The following is a 21,555-nucleotide window of genomic DNA, read 5'->3' on the forward strand; positions in this document are numbered from 1 at the left end:
AGGAATTTGTCCATTTCCTCCAGGTTGTCTAGTTTGTTGGAGTAGAGCTGTCCATAGTATTTTTTAATGATCATTTGTATTTCTGTGGGGTCTGTTGTTATTTCGCCTCTATCGTTTCTGATTTTGTTTATTTGGGTCCTCTCTCTTTGCTTCTTGGTGAGTCTGGCTAGAGGTTTGTCAATCTTGTTTATCCTTTCAAAGAACCAGCTCTTGGTTTCATTGATTTTCTGTATTGTTTTTTTGGTCTCTATGTCATTTATTTCTGCTCTAATCTTTATTATTTCCTTCCTTCTGTTCACTCTGGGGTTTTCTTGTTGCTCTCTTTCTAATTCTTTGAGTTGTAGAGTTAGATGATTTAATACCATGTTTTCTTGTTTTTTGAGATAGGCCTGTAGAGCTATAAACTTCCCTCTCAAGACTGCTTTCATTGTGTCCCATAGGTTTTGGATTGTTGTGTTTTCATTGTCATTAGTTTCCAGGATGTTTTTAATTTCTTCTTTGATCTCATTGGTAACCCAATCAATATTTAATAGCATGCTATTCAGCTTCCAGGTGTTTGAGTATTTTTGGTTGTTTTTATTGTAGTTTATTTCTAATATTATGCCATCGTGGTCTGTGAAGATGCTTTTTATGATTTCAATCTTCTTGAATTTGGGGATACTTTGCTTGTGACCCAATATATGGTCTATTTTTGAATATGTCTTATGAGCATTTGAGTAGAATGTATATTCCCTGGCTTTGGGGTGGAGTGTTCTGAAGATGTCTATTAAGTCCATCTGATCTAGTGAGTCATTTAGGATTGCTGTATCTTTGCTGATTGTTTGTCTAGAGGGCTTATCCAGTGCTGTCAGTGGTGTATTAAAGTCCCCTACTATGATTGTATTGTTGTCGATCTCTCCTTTGATATCTTCCAGGAGTTTTTTTATGAATTTGGGTGCTCCTGCATTGGGTGCATATATGTTTACCAGAGTTATATCTTCTTGTTGTATTGATCCCTTTAGTATTATGAAGTGGCCTTCCTTATCTCTTGTTATGGCCTTCACTTTGAGGTCTATTTTGTCCGATATAAGTATTGCTACCCCAGCTTTCTTTTCCTTTCCATTTGCCTGAAAGATATTTTTCCATCCTTTCACTTTCAGTCTGTGTGAGTCCCTTCTAATGAGGTGGGTTTCTTGTAGACAGCAGATGTATGGGTCATGTTTTTTTATCCATTCAGCCACTCGATGTCTTTTGTTTGGAGCATTTAGTCCATTTACGTTTAAAGTTATTATTGAAAGGTACTTGTTTGTAGCCATTTCTGTTTTTGTGTGGCTGTTTTCTTTCTGAGCTTTTTATTTCTTATTTTTATACCAGTCCCTTTAGCATTCCTTGCATTGCTGGCTTGGTGGTGATAAACTCCCTTAGCCTTTTTTTGTCTGTGAAGCTTCTTATTTCCCCTTCAAGTTTGAATGATAGCCTTGCTGGATAGAGTATTCTTGGATTCAGTCCTTTGCTTTGCATCACTTTGTAAATTTCAGTCCATTCTTTTCTGGCCTGATGTGTTTCTGTTGAGAAATCATTTGACAATCTAATGGGAGATCCCTTGTATGTAACTTTCCGTCTCTCTCTTGCAGCCTGTAAGATTCTCTCTTTGTCCTGAACATTTGCCATGGTAATTATGATGTGTCTTGGTGTGGGTCTTTTCGGGTTCACCTTGTTTGGGACTCTCTGGGCCTGTGTGACTTTTTTCTTCCCCACCTCAGGGAAGTTTTCTGATATTATTTCTTCTAATAGGTTTTCTAATCCTTGTTCATCCTTTTGTTGTTCTGGTACTCCTATTATTCGTATGTTGTTTCGTTTCATGTTGTCCCAAAGCTCCCTTAGGCTCTCCTCCTGTCTTTTAATTTTTTTCTCCAATTGCAGTACATTTTGGGTGTGTTTTGCTTCCTTGTCTTCTAATTCACTAATTCGGTCCTCCGCTTCTCCTAGTCTACTGTTGATACTTTCAATGGAGTTTTTCATTGCAGCTATATCACTCTTCATTTCTTCTTGGGTCTTACTTAAGTTGTTGATTTTTTCATCTGTTTCTTCTAGCTTCTTCCATATGTTATCGATTTTTTCATCTGTTTCGTCTTGCTTCTTGCAGAGGTTGTCGATTTTTTCCTCCATCCGGTTTATGCACTCTAGGACCCTTATTCTGAATTCTTTTTCTGTCATGTTGCATGCCTCTGTATTACTTAGCTGCTTTTCTGGAGAGTCCTCCTTCTCTTTCCTTTGGTGGTTTCTTTGTCTACCCATGTTTGATCTCACTGACATATCTAGACGTTGAGTCGTTCAGTGGTTGCTCCCTTGGTGGCAGTGACTCCTTGATCTGTGGTTGCTCTTCGGGCGGTTGCGGTAGCAGCTGCTCTTCAGTTGGCAGCAGCTCCTCTGGTGGGTTCTGTTCACAGCTGTGGTGGCTCTTCTGGCTAGTGGGGCGAGGTTTCACGTACAGCTGCTGTTCCTCAGCAGAGGGTGTGTTGCTCAGGAGGTTGCTGTTGCTTGGACCTGCTGCGTTGATTTAAAGGCACAAAATACAACACAACAAGGCACCACGTACCAGGCACTATACACAAATATATTCACGATATTAATAACCCCAAATAAAGGTGATCACCCGAATTAAGAGAATTAGGGAACAAGGAAGAAGAAAGAGAAAAAGATAAAAGAGAAAAAGAAAAGAAAAGTAGGGACCAAAAAAAAAGGAGTGCAAAAATGAAATTTGGAAAAAGAAGGGGGGAAAATAAAAGCGAGAAAAGAAAAGAAAAGAAAAAAAAAGAGCGAAAAGAGAGAATGAAGTGGAAGAGGGGAAGAGACTTTTTATATGAGGAGAATACTCCTATAGAACAGCCATTAATCCCAACAAATTCCAGCAACAGCTCCCTGGAGATGAATGCAAACTAGAAACAACCAATAATATAACGATGAAAATAGAATGGAGAACACTAATCCCAAAATAAAATAAAGAGAAAATAAAATGGCACTTTAAAAAATGGTAAAATGGTAGCAGTAGTAATACTGGTTAAAAATAAGAAGGTAGTAATTAAAAGGGTAAAATCAGGTGATGGAAAAAGAAGAAAAAAAAAAAGAAAAGAAAAAAAAAAGAAGAAAAAAAAAAAGGAAAAAAAAATTGGTTTCTTAGTTAAAAGGTGGAAAAAAAAAATTGCAGTAGTGAAGGTCCCTTGGTTCTTCTATTCTTCAGTGTGGCTCGCCTTAGACCTGCCAGGTATTCAGGAGAGTGTTGAGTTTCCCTGCGATACACTGTTCCTCTGTGTTGTAAACCACAGTCCTTATTTTAAAGCAGACCGCTTTTGTTTCCCAGACTGCCTTATTTTGTGTTTAGCAAAGAGTCAGTTTGTGGGTCAGCCTCTGGGTGGCAGTGTTTTGGGGTTGGCCTCTGAGGCTATAGGGCCTTTCTGTCCAGTGGAAGTTCACTGCCCAGAGCTGGCTGCGTAATAGTTAGTTACCAGCGCTGTGTTGTTGCTGGGATTGAAAATCCCTCTATAGGCCAGACCCTGTTAACTCCCAGGGACTGATCAGGTTATTTTAATCCTTGATCTTCTACAGGGTGGAATCTGGGTGTGGCTGTGCTCCTTGCCTGGGGGCTGGGGGGAGGAGTCTCACTCTCCAGAGAGAATGGCTGCCCCAGTCCTGTGCTCAGGGGTGTCTCAGCACTCAATTCGCTGCCACCTCTCCCGGCTCCCCCTCTCTCCTCAGTCTCTCCCCAGATTCCACTCCTCCGCACACTCTCCCTCTCTTCTGTATCCGAAATGTCCCATGAACAGGATTCAGTGAAAACAATCAAACAAACGCCGGCCGCGGAAACGGGGAAGGCTTGGTTTCTGTAAGCTTCTTCTCTTACCGGCACTGCATGGTCTGGTCAGCTCTTCAGGCTGCCCCCTTTAGGCTCAGTCCTCTGTGATCACAGCACTGAGCTCTCAATTCCCCCGGCGGCGCCAGGAATCCCGCAGTTCTCCTTTCCCCCCGTCAGGGGCTGTGCCTGTCCCAAGGGACGCGGCTGCCGCGCGGTCTCCCTCCGACTCTCTGGGTTCAGAGGTCTGGCAAACTTTCCTGCCCAAATCCCTGGGTTTTTTTTACCTTTCCTGGGGAGTTCTGCTCTTCTCGGCTGCAAACCGTCTCACCAGCTGAGCAATTTCGCCAATTCGGTGTGGGTGTTACTAGTTTCAGCTGCTGACTCCATTTGCTCCGGGACACGACCTGGGACGCGTCTGCCTATATCGCCGCCATCTTCCGTCAGCTCGGCCGAACCCTGTAAATTATTCTTTATTTCAGTTAGTGTATGCTTCATTTCTGACTTGTACTTTTTTGCTTGAAATTCTAAGTTCCTTGAAGCTCTTGTTAAGCTCCTTGAGCAACCTTATAACCATTGTTTTGAACCATTGTATCTGGTAGTTTTCATGCTTCCATTTCATTTAGTTCTTGTCCTGGAGATTTTTTCTGTTCTTTCATTTGTGACAAGTTTCTCTGTCTGCATTTTGGCTGCTTCCCTGTTTTTGTTTCTATGTCTTAGGTAGATCTGCTATGTCTCCAATACTTGATAGAGTCACTTTGTGTAGTAGGTGTCCTATAGAGCCCAGTGGCTCAGCCTCCCCAGTCACCTGAGCTGGGCACTCTAGGTGTGCACCTGTGTGAGCTGTGCACACTGTCCTATTGTAGTTGAGCCTTAATTTATGTTGGTATCACCAGGAAGGATTGACTCCAGGCCAATAGATTGCGAGGAATGGCTGTGACTACAACTAAAGAGCTGCTGTGTAGGAGACATCCCTATGGAACAGGACTTGCTTCAGTGGGTCTTTGGTGCTCACCATGTCTGTCCCTTGAATTTGTCACTTGTGGAGGTTGTAGGGTTGTAATTCAGCATGGTCAAAGTGGACCACCAGGTGCACTGGCTCTGGGGCCTCCCAGGAAGTGCAAAGTCAGCCTCTGCCTATGTCCTGCATGGGCCTCCCAGCATGAGCTACAAAGCAATCTGCAGATGGCTGCTACTTGTATTGAGCTTGGAGGTGCCCAGGAGAGGCCAAGCTGTGAACCATGGTGGGCTGTGGCTAGTGCTGAGCCTGGGACTACTTATTGAGAAGTATGGAGCATGCTGATGCCAGCTGCTGTTTGTTTGAGAGATTTTAGGAAAGTCCAAAGCACGAGGCAAGAGAGGCCAGTATGGAAAAGCCACTGGAAATGGCTTGGATGAACCTGTAAATAGGGAGGGGTGGGGTTTTAGGAATCACCAGGGTGGGGTGAAAAGTGTGAGCCAGGTTAATGGAGATTCAGATATAGCACAGCCTGTCACTTCTATGGCAGGGAGGTCTCATCAAAGGGAACACTGGCCTCTGCTAGCACTTCTGCCTGGGAGACAGCTGCCCCTCCAGCTCTCGCCCTGATTCCAGACAAGTTAGTTTCTCTCCGAATATCCCAGGTTCCTTTCAAGCTGCTGCCTCAGTGTTGGAGCTCAGAGGGAGCAAGTCCAGGAGTGGGCCTTTTAAGAGAAACTGCCCGGGTCTCCAGCAGCCTCTGTATCACTCAGCGACAATCCCTGCTGGTTTTTACAGCCTGAAGGTATGGGCACTTCTCTTCCTGACACTGGATCCATGGGCTGGGAGCCTGGTATCAGGCAGGGACCCCTTGTTCTTCTGGGAAACACCCACAGCCAAGATATCGCTCCTGATTTTAAATGGCCACACATGGGCATCAGACCACTAAGGGCCAGAATTCCACCCATGTCTCCACCCCTCCTACAAGGCTCAATGTGCTTCTTTAATTCCCTAGTTGTAAGACTTCTGTTCAGCTAGATTTCAGTTGGTTCTGAATGATGGTTGTTTTGTATTTTAGTTGTAAATTTTTTCCATTATATTGTTATTGATTTCAGAGAGGAAGAGAGAGGGAGAGATAGAAACATCAGTGATGCGAGAGAATCATTGATTGGTTGCTCCTGCACGTCTCCCACTGGGGGTTGAGCCTCCAACCCAGGCATGTGCCCTGACTGGGAATTGAATCACGACCTCCGGGTTCATAGGTTGACACTCAACCACTGAGCCACTCCAGCTGGGCTTTATTTGTAAATTTTGCTGTGTTTGTGGGAGGCAGAGAATATTGCATTTATCCATGATACCATCTTGACCAGAAGCCAAGAAAAAGAGCTTTAAAATTTTCTTAGAAGAGTCTTCTTTGACACTATTTACTACAATTATTATATAAGGAAAGTAAGAATTGCAGGGAGCCCTAGCAGGTTTGGTTCAGTGGATGGAGCGCCAGCCTGAAGACTGAAGGGTTCCAGGCTTGATTCCGGTCAAGGGCACATGCCCAGTAGGGGACGTGCAAGAGACAGCCAATCAATGATTCTCTCTCATCATTGATGTTTCTATCTCTCTATCCCTCTCTCTTCCTCTTTGAAATCAATAAAAATACATTAAAAAAAGAATTGCAGGGAAAAACTACCTAAAAATAGGTATTAAATCTGTTTAATAGCTTTAATAATTTTACTATTTCTAAGTCCTTCTACAAAAGGGCATTGCAGTTCTTCAGTTTATTGCAAACATATCTTTTTTAAAAAGTCAGCCCTGCCGAAACCGGTTTGGCTCGGTAAATAGAGCGTCGGCCTGCGGACTGGGGGGTCCCGGGTTCGATTCCGGTCAGGGGCATGTGCCTGGGTTGCGGGCACATCCCCAGTGGGGGATGTGCAGGAGGCGGCTGATCGATGTTTCTCTCTCATCGATGTTTCTGACTCTATCTCTCTCCCTTCCTCTCTGTAAAAAATCAATAAAATATATTTAAAAAAAATAAAAAGTCAGCCCTAATGTTGAAGCTATAATACAAAATTTTAATTATTGGCACTATATTATAAAGCACAATGAAGGACCTCTGATTTAGATAACTGAAAGCCATGCTTTGCTCAGGGTACGATTGCACACGTACCATTTTGGGTTGTTTTACAGCAGATGCTAGTTTGCCAACCTTCAGATGGCAAAACACTGAGTTGTGTTTGATATTGTCCTGCCAGCTGTTTCTTGTTGCCATAGAGTGTCAGGTGGCATGTAATGTTGAGAGATTACCTTGTGGCCACCACTTCTTTTCCCACAGGTAGAACATTCATATCCTTATGATGCAAGGCCTAGCAAAAAGCCTCCCACACCCATTGGATATCACAATGTTCTGTTCGACAAATTCTGTTGCCTCTTCAATTATGTTGTTGATTTTGGGTTCTGCCTTATTTGCTCGTTTCTTAATCTGTCATTGCTTTGTTTGCACTTTTTTTTCATTGATCTGCACATAGTCACTGTAACTAGCAATCCGACGGAGAAGACCACCACCACCTACTGCGGTTGCTGCACATTTTCCAATTTTCTGAAACAAAAATCCTGCACACCAGCATGCCACTCTGCCCATTACAATCTGAGTGGCTGCTGAGTATTTTTCTACCATCGGTCCAGACTGTGACCCCAAACATGATTCTACCAGTTGTGTCTTCTTGAATACTCAGCTAAATCCAACACTTGGTTTTCATATTCTTGGTGAGGGGGGTTCTGGTTCGCCATGATACCGTAGCCTGCAGTCTGTATTGAAAGTGGTCTGTGCCCACCCTCCTCTCTCTCCAGTACTGAAAAAAAACAAAACACCTCACCTGATCGGGAATTGAACCTCGACCTTCTGGTACATAGGTTGACGCTCAACCATTGAGCCACACTGGCCAGGCAGGAAGCCTGTGTCTTGACTTCAAGCGTTAATTAATGAAGTAACTGGGAGAGTTACTTAATTTCTCTGTTTACTCATCTGTACATTGAGGATAATAGCAGCATCTAACTCTGAGGGTTATTGTAAGGATTCAGTCAATTGAAAAATTAAAGGTGCTTAAACAGTACTTGTAGCTATTGGCAGTTTCCAAGCTTTTAGCCATCTGGTCCCACTTTAGTTTTTACAGCAGACTTGCAAAGGAGGGAGCTGTGGCCATCATCATCCCCAAGATTACACAGGGACTGGTAAAGCCTGGGCAAGACCCCTGTCCCCTTGCCTTCCTTCACCCCTGCCTCTCCTAAACCCCAGGTGCCCAATCTCAGCTGAGAGCTGAGCTGCGCTTAGTTGTTAGTTGGGGAGTGGCCCTTCCAAAGTCTGGAGACGGGTGAACAGCACAGGTTTGTTCAAGTAAGACCTGGGAATAATGCTGGTGGATGAAAGGTGATTCCTCTCATGGACTCTGGCACTATTTGCAGTCACACCCGTGTTCTCTGTTAGCTTTGGGATTATGGGGATTAACTTCACCTCCTCTTCTCTGTCATCTCTGTGTGTGTGTGTGTGTGTGTGTGTGTGTGTGTGGCAGTGAACCAACCTCAAACCTGGAGGAGCCAAGCTGGCCCCATCTAGCCTCTTCCTCACAAGCTATGAGTAAAAATGATTTGTGATGCCTGGTGAAAAGAAACCTCACCTTCATACAATAGATTTGTAGCCACAGAGAAGCTGTGATGTCATCTGTAAAGATAAATGCAGAAGAATCTTGGATTTTGAATTTTGGGGTGTTCCTGATTCTAAGATTTGGGGAGTCTGAGATTCTCAGATTATTATCCTATCTAATAAAGAGGGAATGTGCTAATTGACCCTCACACTGACACAAAAAGTTTGTGGCACCCACAGCCAATAAGGAGGGAATATGCTCTGCCTTCAAAGATGGTGGTGCCCACAGCCACAAGATGGTGGCGCCCAGTCCCTTCAGCCTCTCTGGGGCAGCAGGCATGAGGTAAGGCCGCTCTGTGTGCCTACCTCCAGAGGACCCCAATCCCTTTAGCCCCACAGCCGCCCAGGGCTGGCCCAAGGCACAGGCAAGCCTTGGATGGTGGCTGCTCAGCGGCCCAGGGCCGCCCAAGGCTCAGGTAACCAGGGCTGACCGAGGCTTGCACTGCTGACAGTGGCAGCAGCAGAGGTGTGACGGGGTGTTGCCTTCCCCTGATTGCCAGGTCACCTCCCGCCCCTGAAGGCTCCTGGGCTGTGAGAGGGGGCAGGCCTGGCTGAGGGACCCCCGCTCCAGTGCATGAATTTTCATGCACTGGGCCTCTAGTTCTAGTAATAAAATTTGTTTCTAAGTCTCATGGATGTCTCTTTATGAAGAATTACAAAATGATGCTGTGCATTGTTAAGGGATGAAGTGCACCTGATGTCTGTCACTTATTTTGAAATACATAAAAAAACAGATGCTCTAGCCGCTAGAATCTAGCCGGTTTGGCTCAGTGGATAGAGCGTCGGCCTGAAGACAGAAGGGCCTCGGGTTTGATTCCAGTCAAGGGCATATACCTTCATTGCAGGCTCCTCCCCGACCAGACCCAGGTCGGGGCTCATTCAGGGGGCAAGCAATCGATGTGTTTCTCTCACATTGATGTTTCTCTCTGTCTTTTCCTCTCTCTTCCACTCTCCCTAAAAATCAATGAAAAAATATCCTCTGGTGAAGATTAAACCCTCCCCTGCCTCAAACAAACAAACAAACAAACAAACAAACAAACAAACCAGATGACTTGATGGATGGAAGAATAGATTTGTGATAAAGAAAGTAGAATAACACTGATTGTAGAATCTAGGTTGTGTCTTATTGTTCAATTCTTTAAACTATTCTGTATATTTCCAAATTGTCATAATAAAATGTTAAGAAAATATGATGCTATTGGCTTCTGTCCCTTAGTGAAGACAGTTGCTTCTTTTGGGAGAGTTCATCAGTTGAGATTTTCAAATGTTGGTAGAGTCAGCACTCAAGACTGGTGGGAGAGTGTAACAGAGCTTGACAAAGGCTTTCCCGAGAAAGATCCGGGATTAAGGCTTTTGTTGCAGCCCAGCTGGTGTGGCTCAATGGTTGAGCATCAACCCAGGAACCAAGAGACTGCAGTTCAATTCCCAGTTAGGGCACAGGCCCTGGTTGCAGGTTCAGTTCCCAGGATGGGGTGTGCAGGAGGCAGCCAATCCATAATGTTTCTCTCTCATTGATGTTTCTCTTTCTCTCCAAAAATCAATAAAATGTCCTCTTTTGAAAGGTGTCTATTTAGGTCCTTTGCCCATTTTTTGATTGGATTGTTTATCTTCCTTTTGTTAAGTTGTATGAGTTCCCTATAAATTTTGGAGATTAGGCCCTTATCAGATATGACATTGGCAAATATGTTTTCCCACACAGTGGGTTTTCTCGTTGTTTTGTTGATGGTTTCTTTTGCTGTGCAGAAGCTTTTTATTTTGGTACATCTACACGATGGAATACTATGCTGCTTTAAAAAGGAAGGAACTCTTACCATTTGCAACGGCATGGGTGGAACTGGAGAGCATTATGCTAAGTGAAATAAGCCAGTCAATGAAGGAAAAATACCACATGATCTCACTCATTCATGGATAATAGAGACCATTATAAACTTTTGAACAATAATAGATACAGAGGCAGAGCTGCCTCAAACAGATTGTCAAACTGCAGCGGGAAGGCCGGGGAGGGTTGGGGGGCAGGAGGTAGGGGGGTAAGAGATCAACCAAAGGACTTGTATGCATGCATATAAGCATAGCCAATGGACATAAGACACTGGGGGATAGGGAAGGCTAGGGGACTGTCTAGGGCGGGGGGAAAAAATGGACACATATGTAATACCTTTTGTATTACTTTAAGCAATAAAAAAAAATTTGGTTTAAAAAAATCAATAAAAACATATTAAAAAAAGACTTTTGTTACAAGAAGTGGACATCTAACTCAAACTAAGAGAGTTTAAGTGAGAATGAGAATATATTTTTAGGAGCTTTGGGCAGGTCAAGAGGCAGCTATGCTGGATTCAGGCTTTAAATAATAGCTTTAGGATTTTGTGTTTCTCAATCTCTTTGCTCTTGTCTGTCTTTGATTTTATTGTCTAATAAACTTTATTCATGTGGGGGTAGGAGAGCTTTTGGAAGTCTGAGGTTTTGGAAGTCTAGGAGAACATATCAGTCATTCCTTGGTATCCAGGAGGAATTGGTTCCAGACTCCCTGCAGTTACTGAAATCTGAGGGGGCTCAAGTCCTTTAGTTGGCCTTCTGTATCCCTGGGTTCCACAACCTATCATAGTTGGTTGAATCCATGGATACAGAACTTATGGATATGGAAGGGCAACTAATAAAATGTGGTACATCCATACAATGGAATGCTGTGCCAATCAGGATCCCAGCAGGAAAGGTAAGTCACACACAAATAGGATAATTGAGAAGTTAATGAAAGGACCACTTACAAAGTTGAGGGAGGGAAATCCAGAACTTATGGATACGGAGGGATGACTGTACTTTCAAAATACTTTCTTCCCGCTCATGGTCCTTCTCTTAGGACAAGTTTACACTTCCCTTTCCCCCACTGGTTTGCTTGGTCATGTAACTTGCTTTGGCCATGACTCCTGTTGTATGTACAGGTGTCACCATTCCAGGAATTGCTCCCTCCTTCAGGGACAGGGATCCAGGGGAGCCTTACTGTGGCTAGTTTACAGGTGTTTCCCACCCTTCATTGGATTTCCCTCCCTCAACTTTGTAAGTGGTCCTTTCATTAACTTCTCAATTACCCTATTTGTGTGTGACTTACCTTTCCTGCTGGGATCCTTACTGGCACAGCATTCCATTGCATGGATGTACCACATTTTATTAGTCAGTCATCTAATGATGAACATTTGGGTTATTTCCGATGTTTCACTATTAAACAAAGCTGCAGCAAAAAGCTTGCACATAGGTCCTTTTGCACACAGTTGAGTACATGTGTAGGCTAAATTATTAGCTGTGAAATTGCTGAGTCAAATGACACATTTCCTTATCCTTTTGGCTGATATTGTCAAACCACACTCAGAGGTTGTACCAATTCATAGTCCCGCAGCAGTGGATGAGAGTGAGGATTGTTTTTTATTGATTTTAGAGAGGGAGAGAGAAACATTGATGTGAGAGATAAACATTGATGTGAGAGAGAAACATTGATTGGTTGCCTCCTGAATGCTGGGGATCGAACCAGAAACCTGGGTATGTGCTCTGAATGGAAATGAAACTGGCGACATTTTGGTGCATGGGAACGATGCTCAACCAACTGAGCACACCAGCCAAAGTAGAACATTTTTTATTTTAAAGACTTTTTTTTATTAAGACATTTTAAAATTCTATGTATAATGACTAGTATTTCAAGTCTTTGGTACGGAGACTGTGATTCCAAAGTTTTGTGTATTGTTATGCCATACATGGAAGTTTGTCAAAAGTCTTCAGCCTCCTCCCAAAAGATGGTGCACATGGATGGTTACAGTCTGAATGGGCACTTGATATTAATGTGTTTGTTATGAAACAAGTCATGTGGTTTTGGGTTTTGGGGTTTCCTGATACCCTCCCACTCCTATCCTTGGCCTGTGGGAAGCTACCAGAACTGGAACCCAAGCTGTCAACACAAATCTGATAAATGTTTGAAACTCGATAACTGTGGTGTCTTATGAAACGCACAGGGCTATGGGGGTTTAATTACTTCACCCTTGACATTTTTGTGTGTGTGCCTGTTTGTAGACTAGGCAGGAAAGAGTCCAGGAGATCTGTTCCAAGTCTGGGCACTGCTACTTTTTACTTGTGTGATTTGTGAGTACATCACTCAATGACTCTGGGACTGAATGTCCTCACCTGCAAAATGAGAATAATAATAGTAATCCAGTCATACACCATTTAATTATGGGGATACATTCTGAGAAATGTATCATTAGACAATCTTGTTGTGCAAATATTATAGAGGGCACTTACACAAACCTAGATGGTTTAGCCCAGTGATTTTTAACCAGTGTGCCGCAAGAATTTTTAAAACATGCAGTACCCCTATTTAGTTAGGGGTACTGACCTCTTTTCCCTTATATTGTCAAATAAATAAATGACAACAGCCAACACAGCAGTAGCTATCCAGTGTGAATGAATCAAAATTATATCTATTTTTTTGTCAGATTAGCAAAAAGTATAATATGTTTTTTGGTGTGCCAGAGAATTTTGGTGATTAGTTTATGTGTGCCACGTAATAAAAAAGGTTGAATATTTCCGGTCTAGCCTACTACACAACTAGGCTCTATGGTACAGCCTACTATTCTTAGGCTACAACCATGCACAGCATGTTACTGTACAAAACAACACAAAATTAAATCAAGCACAAAGGAAATTGATGTGATCAAGAGACGCAGTAAACACCAGATGTATGAGGCTCCTGCCAGCATAACACAACATACTATACAGCATCAAAAATGTGAAACATCTTGATGTAGTCCCATTTGTCTATTTTCTATTTAGTTTCCATTGCCCTAGGAGTCGTATCAGTGAAGATATTGCTTCCGCATATGTCTGAGATTTTGCTGCCTGTGGATTCCTCTAAGATTTTTATGGTTTTCCGTCTTATGTTTAAGTCCTTAATCCAATTTGAGTTTATTTTTGTGTATGGTGTAAGTTGGTGGTCTAGTTTCATTTTTTTTGCATGTATCTGTCCTATTTTCCCAACATAATTTATTGAAGAGACTGTGTTGATTCCATTGTATGCTCTTGCCTCCTTTGTCAAATATTAATTGAGCATAGTGGCTTGGGTCAATTTCTGAATTCTCTATTCTATTTCATTGGTCTCTATGTCTGTTCTTGTGCTAGAACCAGGCAGTTTTGAGAACAGTGGCTTTGTAATATAGCTTGAAAAAGGACATACAGAAGGCCAAGAGACATATGAAAACACTAGTAGCCTGGTTCATGAAATTCATGCACATTAAAAGGGAATTAATTAGCGGAAATATTTTAATATTGGTATTTGCCTTTTCGCTATATAGAAGTGTAAGAGATGAAAGGAGCGAGTAACTAAGATGGCGGCATAGATAAACACCGGGAAATAGTCGCCCCACACAACAATTGAAAATTAGCCCAAAGGACGGAGCAAACATCGTCCAAAACAACAGGAAGGCTGGCTGAGTGTAATTTCTACAACTAGAAGAAAAGAAAAGCACGCTGAGAGCCAGAGGAGCTGCGGAGGCTGAGTGCAGAGGTACGAGGCGGCTTGCGCGTGCGCGGAAAGGGGGTGGCACCTGAGGACGCGGCTGTCTTTTTGAATCACAAGCTCCCGACTGCTCTGATCTCCGGTTCTGGGAAGTCTCTGGGGACCCAGGACTCATACGGGCAGAGGCTGCTCTCTCAGGCGGCAGCGGGCGATCTTGGGGGCAGATTTCCCTCGGAGGTGCTTGCAGCCATTGCCGGGACACTGAGACGCGCGACTCCGGGCGCGGAGAATCAGCCATAGCTTCTTTCCCCGCCCTTTTGCCTCCCTGAGACCCCGCCCCACCCGGGCTGCGGCAGAGGCTTTTGCATGTGAATGCCCCAGAACTTTGCAACCTGATAATTACCTAACTGCAGCTGGGCCAGCCAGACCCGGAACTTCCAAGAGAAGGCCCAAGGCCCCGCAGCGGCTTGCATTGCTTCACAGCTGAGCCTCTTCGTAGTTCCTGCTGTGTGGCCTCAGGCAGGGGCTGAATTAGCACCTCCTTAGATCCAGGAGCCACTGTACCCAGTGGTCAGAGGGGGTCCATTCTCCCACTTCAGACACAGCTGCTTCCCACAGCCAATTGGCCTGGAGGTCAATTCCTCCCAGTGATCCTACAACAAGCGAGGCACCAAGAGTGCACCAAGAGTGTCCACCCCAGGTAACTGGGGAGGCTGAGCCACTGGGCCCTACAGGACACCTGGCGCGCAGGCCACTCTATCAACACAGGGAAGCAGCCAAAATGCGGAGACAGAGAAACAGGTCACAATTGGCAGAAACGGAGGAGGCCAGACGACTGGATATAGAGTTCAAGGCCACGTTTATAAGGTTTGTCAAGAATTTTATGGAAACCGCCGATAAATTTAATGAATCCCTCAAGGAGTATGGTGAGACCATGGAGGTCATGAAAAAGGACCAATTAGAAATTATGCATACACTGACTGAAATAAAGAATACTTTACAGAGCTCCAACAGCAGACAAGAGGATCCCAAGAATCAAGTCAAAGATTTGAAATGCAAAGAAACAAAAAATACCCAACCGAAAAAGAAAAAAGAAAAGAGATTCAAAAAATATGAAGATAGTGTAAGGAACCTCTGGGACAACTTCAAGCGTACCAACATCAGAATTATAGGGGTACCAGAAGGAGAGAGAGGGCAAGATATTGAAAACCTTTTTGAAGAAATAATGACAGAAAACTTCCCCCACCTGGTGAAAGAAATGGACTTACAAGTCCAGGAAGCGCAGAGAACCCCAAACAAAAGGAATCCAAAGAGGACCACACCAAGACACATCATAATTAAAATGCCAAGAGCAAAAGATAAAGAGAGAATCTTAAAAGCAGCAAGAGAAAGACAGTCAGTTACCTACAAGGGAGTACCCATCCGACTGTCAGCTGATTTCTCAACAGAAACCATGCAGGCCAGAAGAGAGTGGCAAGAAATATTCAAAGAGATGAATAGCAAGAACCTGCAACCAAGATTACTTTATCCAGCAAAGCTATCATTCAGAATGGAAGGTCAGATAAAGAGCTTCACGGATAAGAAAAAGCTAAAGGAGTTCATCACCACCAAACCAGCATTATATGAAATGCTGAAAGGTATTCTTTAAGAAGAGGAAGAAGAAAAAGGAACTCTTACCATTTGCCACAGCATGGATGGAACTGGAGAGCGGATAAATACCACAAGATCTCACTTATTTGTGGAATATAATGAACAACATAAACTGATGAACAAGGACTGATCCAGAGACGGAGAGGCATTGATTGGACTGTCGGTCCTTGGAGGGAAGGTAGGGGAGGGTGGGGGCAAGGGGGAAAGATCAACCAAAGGACTTATATGCAAGCATATAGGCCTAACCAATGGACACGGACAACGGGGGGGTGAGGGGGTGAGCGGGGAGAGGGGGGGGTAGAGGGTACACATATGTAATATCTTAATCAATAAAAAATATTAAAAAAAAAAAAGAGATGAAAGGAAATTAGTAAAATGTATATGAAAATAATATATACATTTATTAATAAATAAACCATTGCAAAAGGATATAACAACAGAGGCATGATATAAAAACGACAAAAACATGATATGAAAACAACAAAAACATGATATAAAAACAACAAAAACATGATATAAAAACAACAGTGATACAAACAATGACTGATAAAGTGATTGAACTTATTCTAATATCTCCCTGAACACCACATTAAGAGTGAAAACACTTTCAGAGTGCTTGACTAATTTCCCTTGTGCTGAAGTATTTAGAACTTTAACTTTAACGTCACATGCTCTTCAAACTCGAGAGAAAGCAACATATAACTGACCATGTGCGAAAACGGGTTCAGGTAGGAATATTCCTACTCTGTCTAGAGTTTGTCCTTGTGATTTATTAATAGTCATCACAAATGCTGGCATCACGGGGAACTGTCGTTGAATCAATTTAAATGGGAGGCCAGTGTCAGATGGGGACAAATCAATTCTTGGAATCAGAACAACCTCTCCCTCTGCAGGTCATAATCTTTTTTTTTTTTTAATATATTTTATTGATTTTTCACAGAGAGGAAGGGAGAGGAATAGAGAGCTAGAAACATTGATGAGAGAGAAGCATCAATCAGCTGCCTCCTCCACACCCCCCACTGGGGATGTGCCCGCAACCAAAGTACATGCCCTTGACCGGAATTGAACCTGGGACCCTTCAGTCTCCAGGCCAACGCTCTATCCATTGAGCCAAACCGGCCAGGGTAAGGTCATAATCTTTTGATAATAAATCTGGTACCATTACAAAGACCCCATTTACTATTAAGATTTCTCAATAGCATGATGATTGCACCCATTTTCAATTTTAATTTATGACACGGCATTCTCGAAGGAGTAATACTATTAAGAAATTCGATGGGAAACTTTTCCTTTTCAGCATCATCTGTGGAATCAATGGAATCATCACTCAAATATGCGTGAAAATCTCCATTGAGTATATCCAAAATTCCTTCATTTACTTTTTGAACGTGCTCATTTTTTTGGACAAAGAATTGCACGATTAGATATATTTTTAATATTATCTATAGATTTTTAATATTATCTATAGATATATAGTATTTCCAAAGGTAGCTTCAATAATAGATCCATTACAAATCATTTCACAGGGGATTTCAATAATATCCATTCCTAAATGAAAACTGTTATCAAGTTTGCCATCTCCAAGTTTTACTAACCATCCACTATAAGCAGAATCCTCTGATCTCATATTTATTGTAAGAGACAACTTTCTGAAACATCCCCAAACATTGCAGTACTTTATTTTTAATTTTAATTTTTTTTTGGTTTTCACGTCCTTCTTTATTATTCTGTAAAAGGTAACAAAATATACAGAACAAAGTTATGCCTTTTTAACTAATGTAACACAACCATATTATTGCTTATATATAAATATTGTACTCTATAGCTGATCATTATTAATCTGGTGTGAGATTCCAATCATGGAGTCTCTAATTGTTATAACCAGAAGTTTATCTAAGCGTGTGTCCTCCCTGCTGTTTCTGCTGAATGAGCGAGCACGCTGCCTCCCGAGGGAGGAAGTCACTGTGTGAGTGCTTTCAACCAGTTTTCAAGCCTCAAAAACATAAATACAGAGATGCATCCTTCACAGAAATCAAGTGCAATTAATCAATCTGAGCTAATTTCAAATACAGAAGGAATATGGAACGGACTGGAGCCACTGTGGGTGCTGTAATGACACGACTCTCACACACACACACACACACACACACACACACGCCAGCATGGAGCTGCCCGCAGGCATGCAGCGGCCCTTTCCTTCATTCGATCGGCCCTGCTCCCAGCACAGTTAGGAAGTGATTCAATAATAATAATAGTAAAAATCAGGCTGTTTGGCACTATGATACAAATGGGAAGTAACCAGGGATACCCCCCCTTGCCCCCCCCCCCCCCCCCCGCCCCCGTCCGTGCACCGGAATCTTCCCGCTGAAACAGCTACTCTCTTTAAAGGAACTGGGTACGAGGGGGGTCTAGATTAGAGAACTACGAATACCAGTTTCAGAGTCTGCGTGCGACCGCCAGGCCCACATGGCCTCGAACTCTTCGATGTGCTGCTTGGTGTTGTCCTGCCGGATCTGCCGCAGAGTCTTGTACTTGTCGCGGCCTTGCCTCATGTTCTTGTTGTGGGTGATGTCGTTGTGGGTCCTCTTGTTCTCGTCTCTGGCCTGGGACATCTAGCTGCTCAGAGTCATCAGCTGCTGCTGCACGAGCAGGTTCCTCCCTGCCTTGGTGGCCCGCTTCTCCTCATGGCGGTCGTCCAGGATGCCCTCGCTGGACAGCTCGGCACTGAAGCCCGAATCCTCCGTGCCCTCCTCCTGCAGGTTCTTGAGGACGTGATAGGCCACCGGCTCGTACAGAGGGCGGCGGCGCCGTCATCACCAGCTGCAGCTCCTCCTTGGTCTTCACCAGGTCATCCTGGGCTTCCTTGGCCCGGTGCTGCCACTCCTCCACCTTGTCCTCCTTGCGCCTGCGCGCCTCCTCCAGGAGCGTGATCTTGGCGGTGTACTCTGCGAGCTCCGCGGCCAGCTGCTCCGGGCTCTTCATCTGATCCACTGTCTGCCTCTCCAGCTCCTCCTTGGCGGGCAGCACAGCCATGCGGTCGGCCTCCAGCCGCTCCGCCTCCTCCTGCGCCCGCTTCCACTCCTCCTCCAGCTGCAGGGCCCTCTGGATCTGGTCCGAGAGCTCTTTCTCGGCCTTCCTGGTCTTCCGCTCCTTCTGCTCGTAGTCCTGGAGCCTGAGCATCAGCTCCCCGCTCTCCTGCATCATCTGCTCCTTCTCTCTCCACGGTCTCTCGCCTCTTCTCCGTTTCCAGTTGCTGCCGCTCCAGCTGCTTCTGGTGCTTCTCCTCGCGGGCCTGGGCCTTCATCTGCTGCACCTCGATGGTGTCGGGCTTCCTGCGGCGCATGTATAGCTCGTGGTTCCCCATGCAGAGCTGCAGGATCCTCTTGTTGATGCGCAGGCGGGGGGCGTAGAAGACGAAGTCGATGGGCTTGATGACAAACTTCTTGTCATTGAAAGAGATGTTCCTGATCTCACTCCACGGGAAGCCAATCTTTGGGTCAACTTATCATCTTTCTGGTAAATATTTAGCCCCAGGGCTTCCAATCCAAACCACAGGTCTGTTCCTTTCTTATTTTTTATCTCAAAATAGTTGATCCCGTACATTTCCCGGTCCTGGGCGATCTTCAGGTACTCCAGCATGGCGCTGTCTTTGAGCATCCCGCGGTGCTCCGCGTGCCACACCTGGATCCAGTCCTCCCACTGGTCCCTGGTGAGCTTGTGCTGGTCCATGACTCTCTGGGGGATCAGCCGCTGGGAGCTGAGGTACCCGGACTTGTGCAATTCTTCGTTGTAGTCTCCAAACTTGGCCGGCACAGCGTAGGAGCCGAGGAGCACCGCGGTCTTGGGAGGGCAGTAGATCTCATCGCTCTTCTTCATCACTTGGGATGAAGAAGAGCTTCTGCATGATGTCCGGGATGAGCGCCTCAGGCATGTCCTCAGGGTAGAACTTGGCCCTGAACTTGAACTGCAGGGGATTCTCCTTCCTGACCTCTTGGGCCCACACCTTTTTATCAAGTTTCAACCAGGTAGGAAATCCTTTATTATCTACGTACTGGAGGCCGAAGTACCACACTTCCCGTAGGCCCATCGTCATCACCACCTGATCAAAAAGGTGCTTTCCTGTCGTGTGCGGCTGGGTGGCGAACTCCAGCTCCGCATCCACGGTGGTGACTCGGACATTGGTTGGTTTCAGCATTTTTGGTTCCTGTGGGTTCTCCTCGATCCTCAGGGGCAGCAGCGGACATTGCGGCGGGACCCGCGCTGTGGACGGTGCGCTTCGCGTTGGTGCGTGGGCTGGGGGCCACATTGCAGTACTTTAAACTCATTTGTACTATGGCCCATCGCATAGCAGGCAGTACAATACTGAGACACTGTTGAAAATCCCCTCCAAGAAGGAGAACTTTCCCACCAAATACAACATTGAAATTTCTCTCAGTAATCTGTCTATGGCGTTTATAGCATGACTGGATGCCATGGTGCATTTATCAATAATGAGAAGTTGGGCCTTTTTAATAGTTTTAGCAACTTCACTCTTTATATCGAGTTTAGAAATTGAAGTTTCATTTAGTGGAATGGGTAATTTATATTGGAAATGAAAGGTGCTTCCACCGAGAAGTAAATTTGCAGCAATTCCTGTAGACGCTGTGGGTAAACAGTACTACCAAGACCTCTAATATAATGTATTAAAACTTTATAAAGATATGCCTCCACGCTCTGAGGGCCAGTTCCTGCCTCAAACCTCACTGCCCTCGCAGGAAACAGCTCGGGGAGGGTGCAGCCATTTCCAAGACGACCCCTGCAGGACTGACTTCCTTCCAGTTGTTCGAGCCTCGGTCGTGACGTTACACCCAGGGTTTTTATATAAATAGATGCTCAAAGTCACTAACCATCTGAGAGATGCAAATCAAAATGACAATGCGGTACCATCTCACACCTGTCAGAATGGCTATCATCAACAAATCAACAAATGACAAGTGCTGGAAAGGATGTAGAAAAAAAGGAACCCTTGTGCACTGCTGGTGGGAATGCAGGCTGGTGCAGCCACTGTGGAAAATAGTATGGAGTTTTCTCAAAAAGTTAAAAATGGAACTCCCATTTGACCCAGTAATTCCACTTCTAGGAATATATCCCAAGAAACCAGAAATAACAATCAGAAAGGATATATGTACTCCTATGTTTATAGCAGCACAATTTATAATAGCTAAGATTTGGAAACAGCCTAAGTGCCCATCAGCAGATGAGTGGATTAAAGAAACTGTGGTACATCTACACAATGGAATACTACGCTGCTATAAAAACGAAAGAACTTTTACCATTTGCAACAGCATGGATGGAACTGAAGAGCATTATGCTAAGTGAAATAAGCCAGTTGGAGAAAGATAAATATCACATGATATCACTCATATATGGGATATAATGATCAACATAAACTGATGAACAAAAATAGATCCAGAGACAAGGTAGCACTGAACAGACCGTCCAACCTCAGAGAGAAGGCAGGGGAGGGGGAGGTTAGAGATCAACCAAAGGACTTGTATGCATGCATATTAGCATAACCAATGGACACAGACACTGGGGTGGTGGGGGCTTGCCCTCTCAGGTGGGAGTGGCGGGGGCGGCAATTGGGGAAAAAGGAGACATATGTAACACTTAAAATATACACACACACACACACACACAAAACAAAACAGAACAAAACCCTTTTGTGGCTTCCTTTTGCTTCTAGACAGAATCCAAACTCCCCAACAAGTTGCATAAGGCTCCATATGGCCTGACTCCTGCTGTTGGCTCCAGTTTCATGGGTGAACACAGCCCCAGATCTCTACACTCTAGGAGCACTCAACCATGCTCTTTGGGGCTCTCACCTTTATACAAGCTTATTCCTCTGCCTGCAGTTCTCCCTCACAACACTCCCTATCCTTCCATGGAAAATC

General features: G+C 44.3%; 2 pseudogenes across 2 annotated transcripts; both read right to left on the bottom strand.

Moving 5' to 3' along the window:
• Positions 1–7,130: 7,130 nt before the first annotated feature.
• LOC308531330 (FUN14 domain-containing protein 1-like) lies at positions 7,131–7,455 on the bottom strand (annotated as a pseudogene). The gene has a single exon. The product of its transcript is annotated as an FUN14 domain-containing protein 1-like (transcript).
• A 10,575-nt stretch (positions 7,456–18,030) lies between these two features.
• Positions 18,031–19,817, bottom strand: LOC308530594 (ezrin-like; annotated as a pseudogene). Its single transcript has one exon. The product of its transcript is annotated as an ezrin-like (transcript).
• Between the last annotated feature and the right edge of the window lie 1,738 nt (positions 19,818–21,555).

The sequence above is a fragment of the Myotis nattereri genome, assembly GCF_964212035.1.
Source record: "Myotis nattereri genome assembly, chromosome: 15".
Lineage (NCBI taxonomy): Eukaryota > Metazoa > Chordata > Mammalia > Chiroptera > Vespertilionidae > Myotis > Myotis nattereri.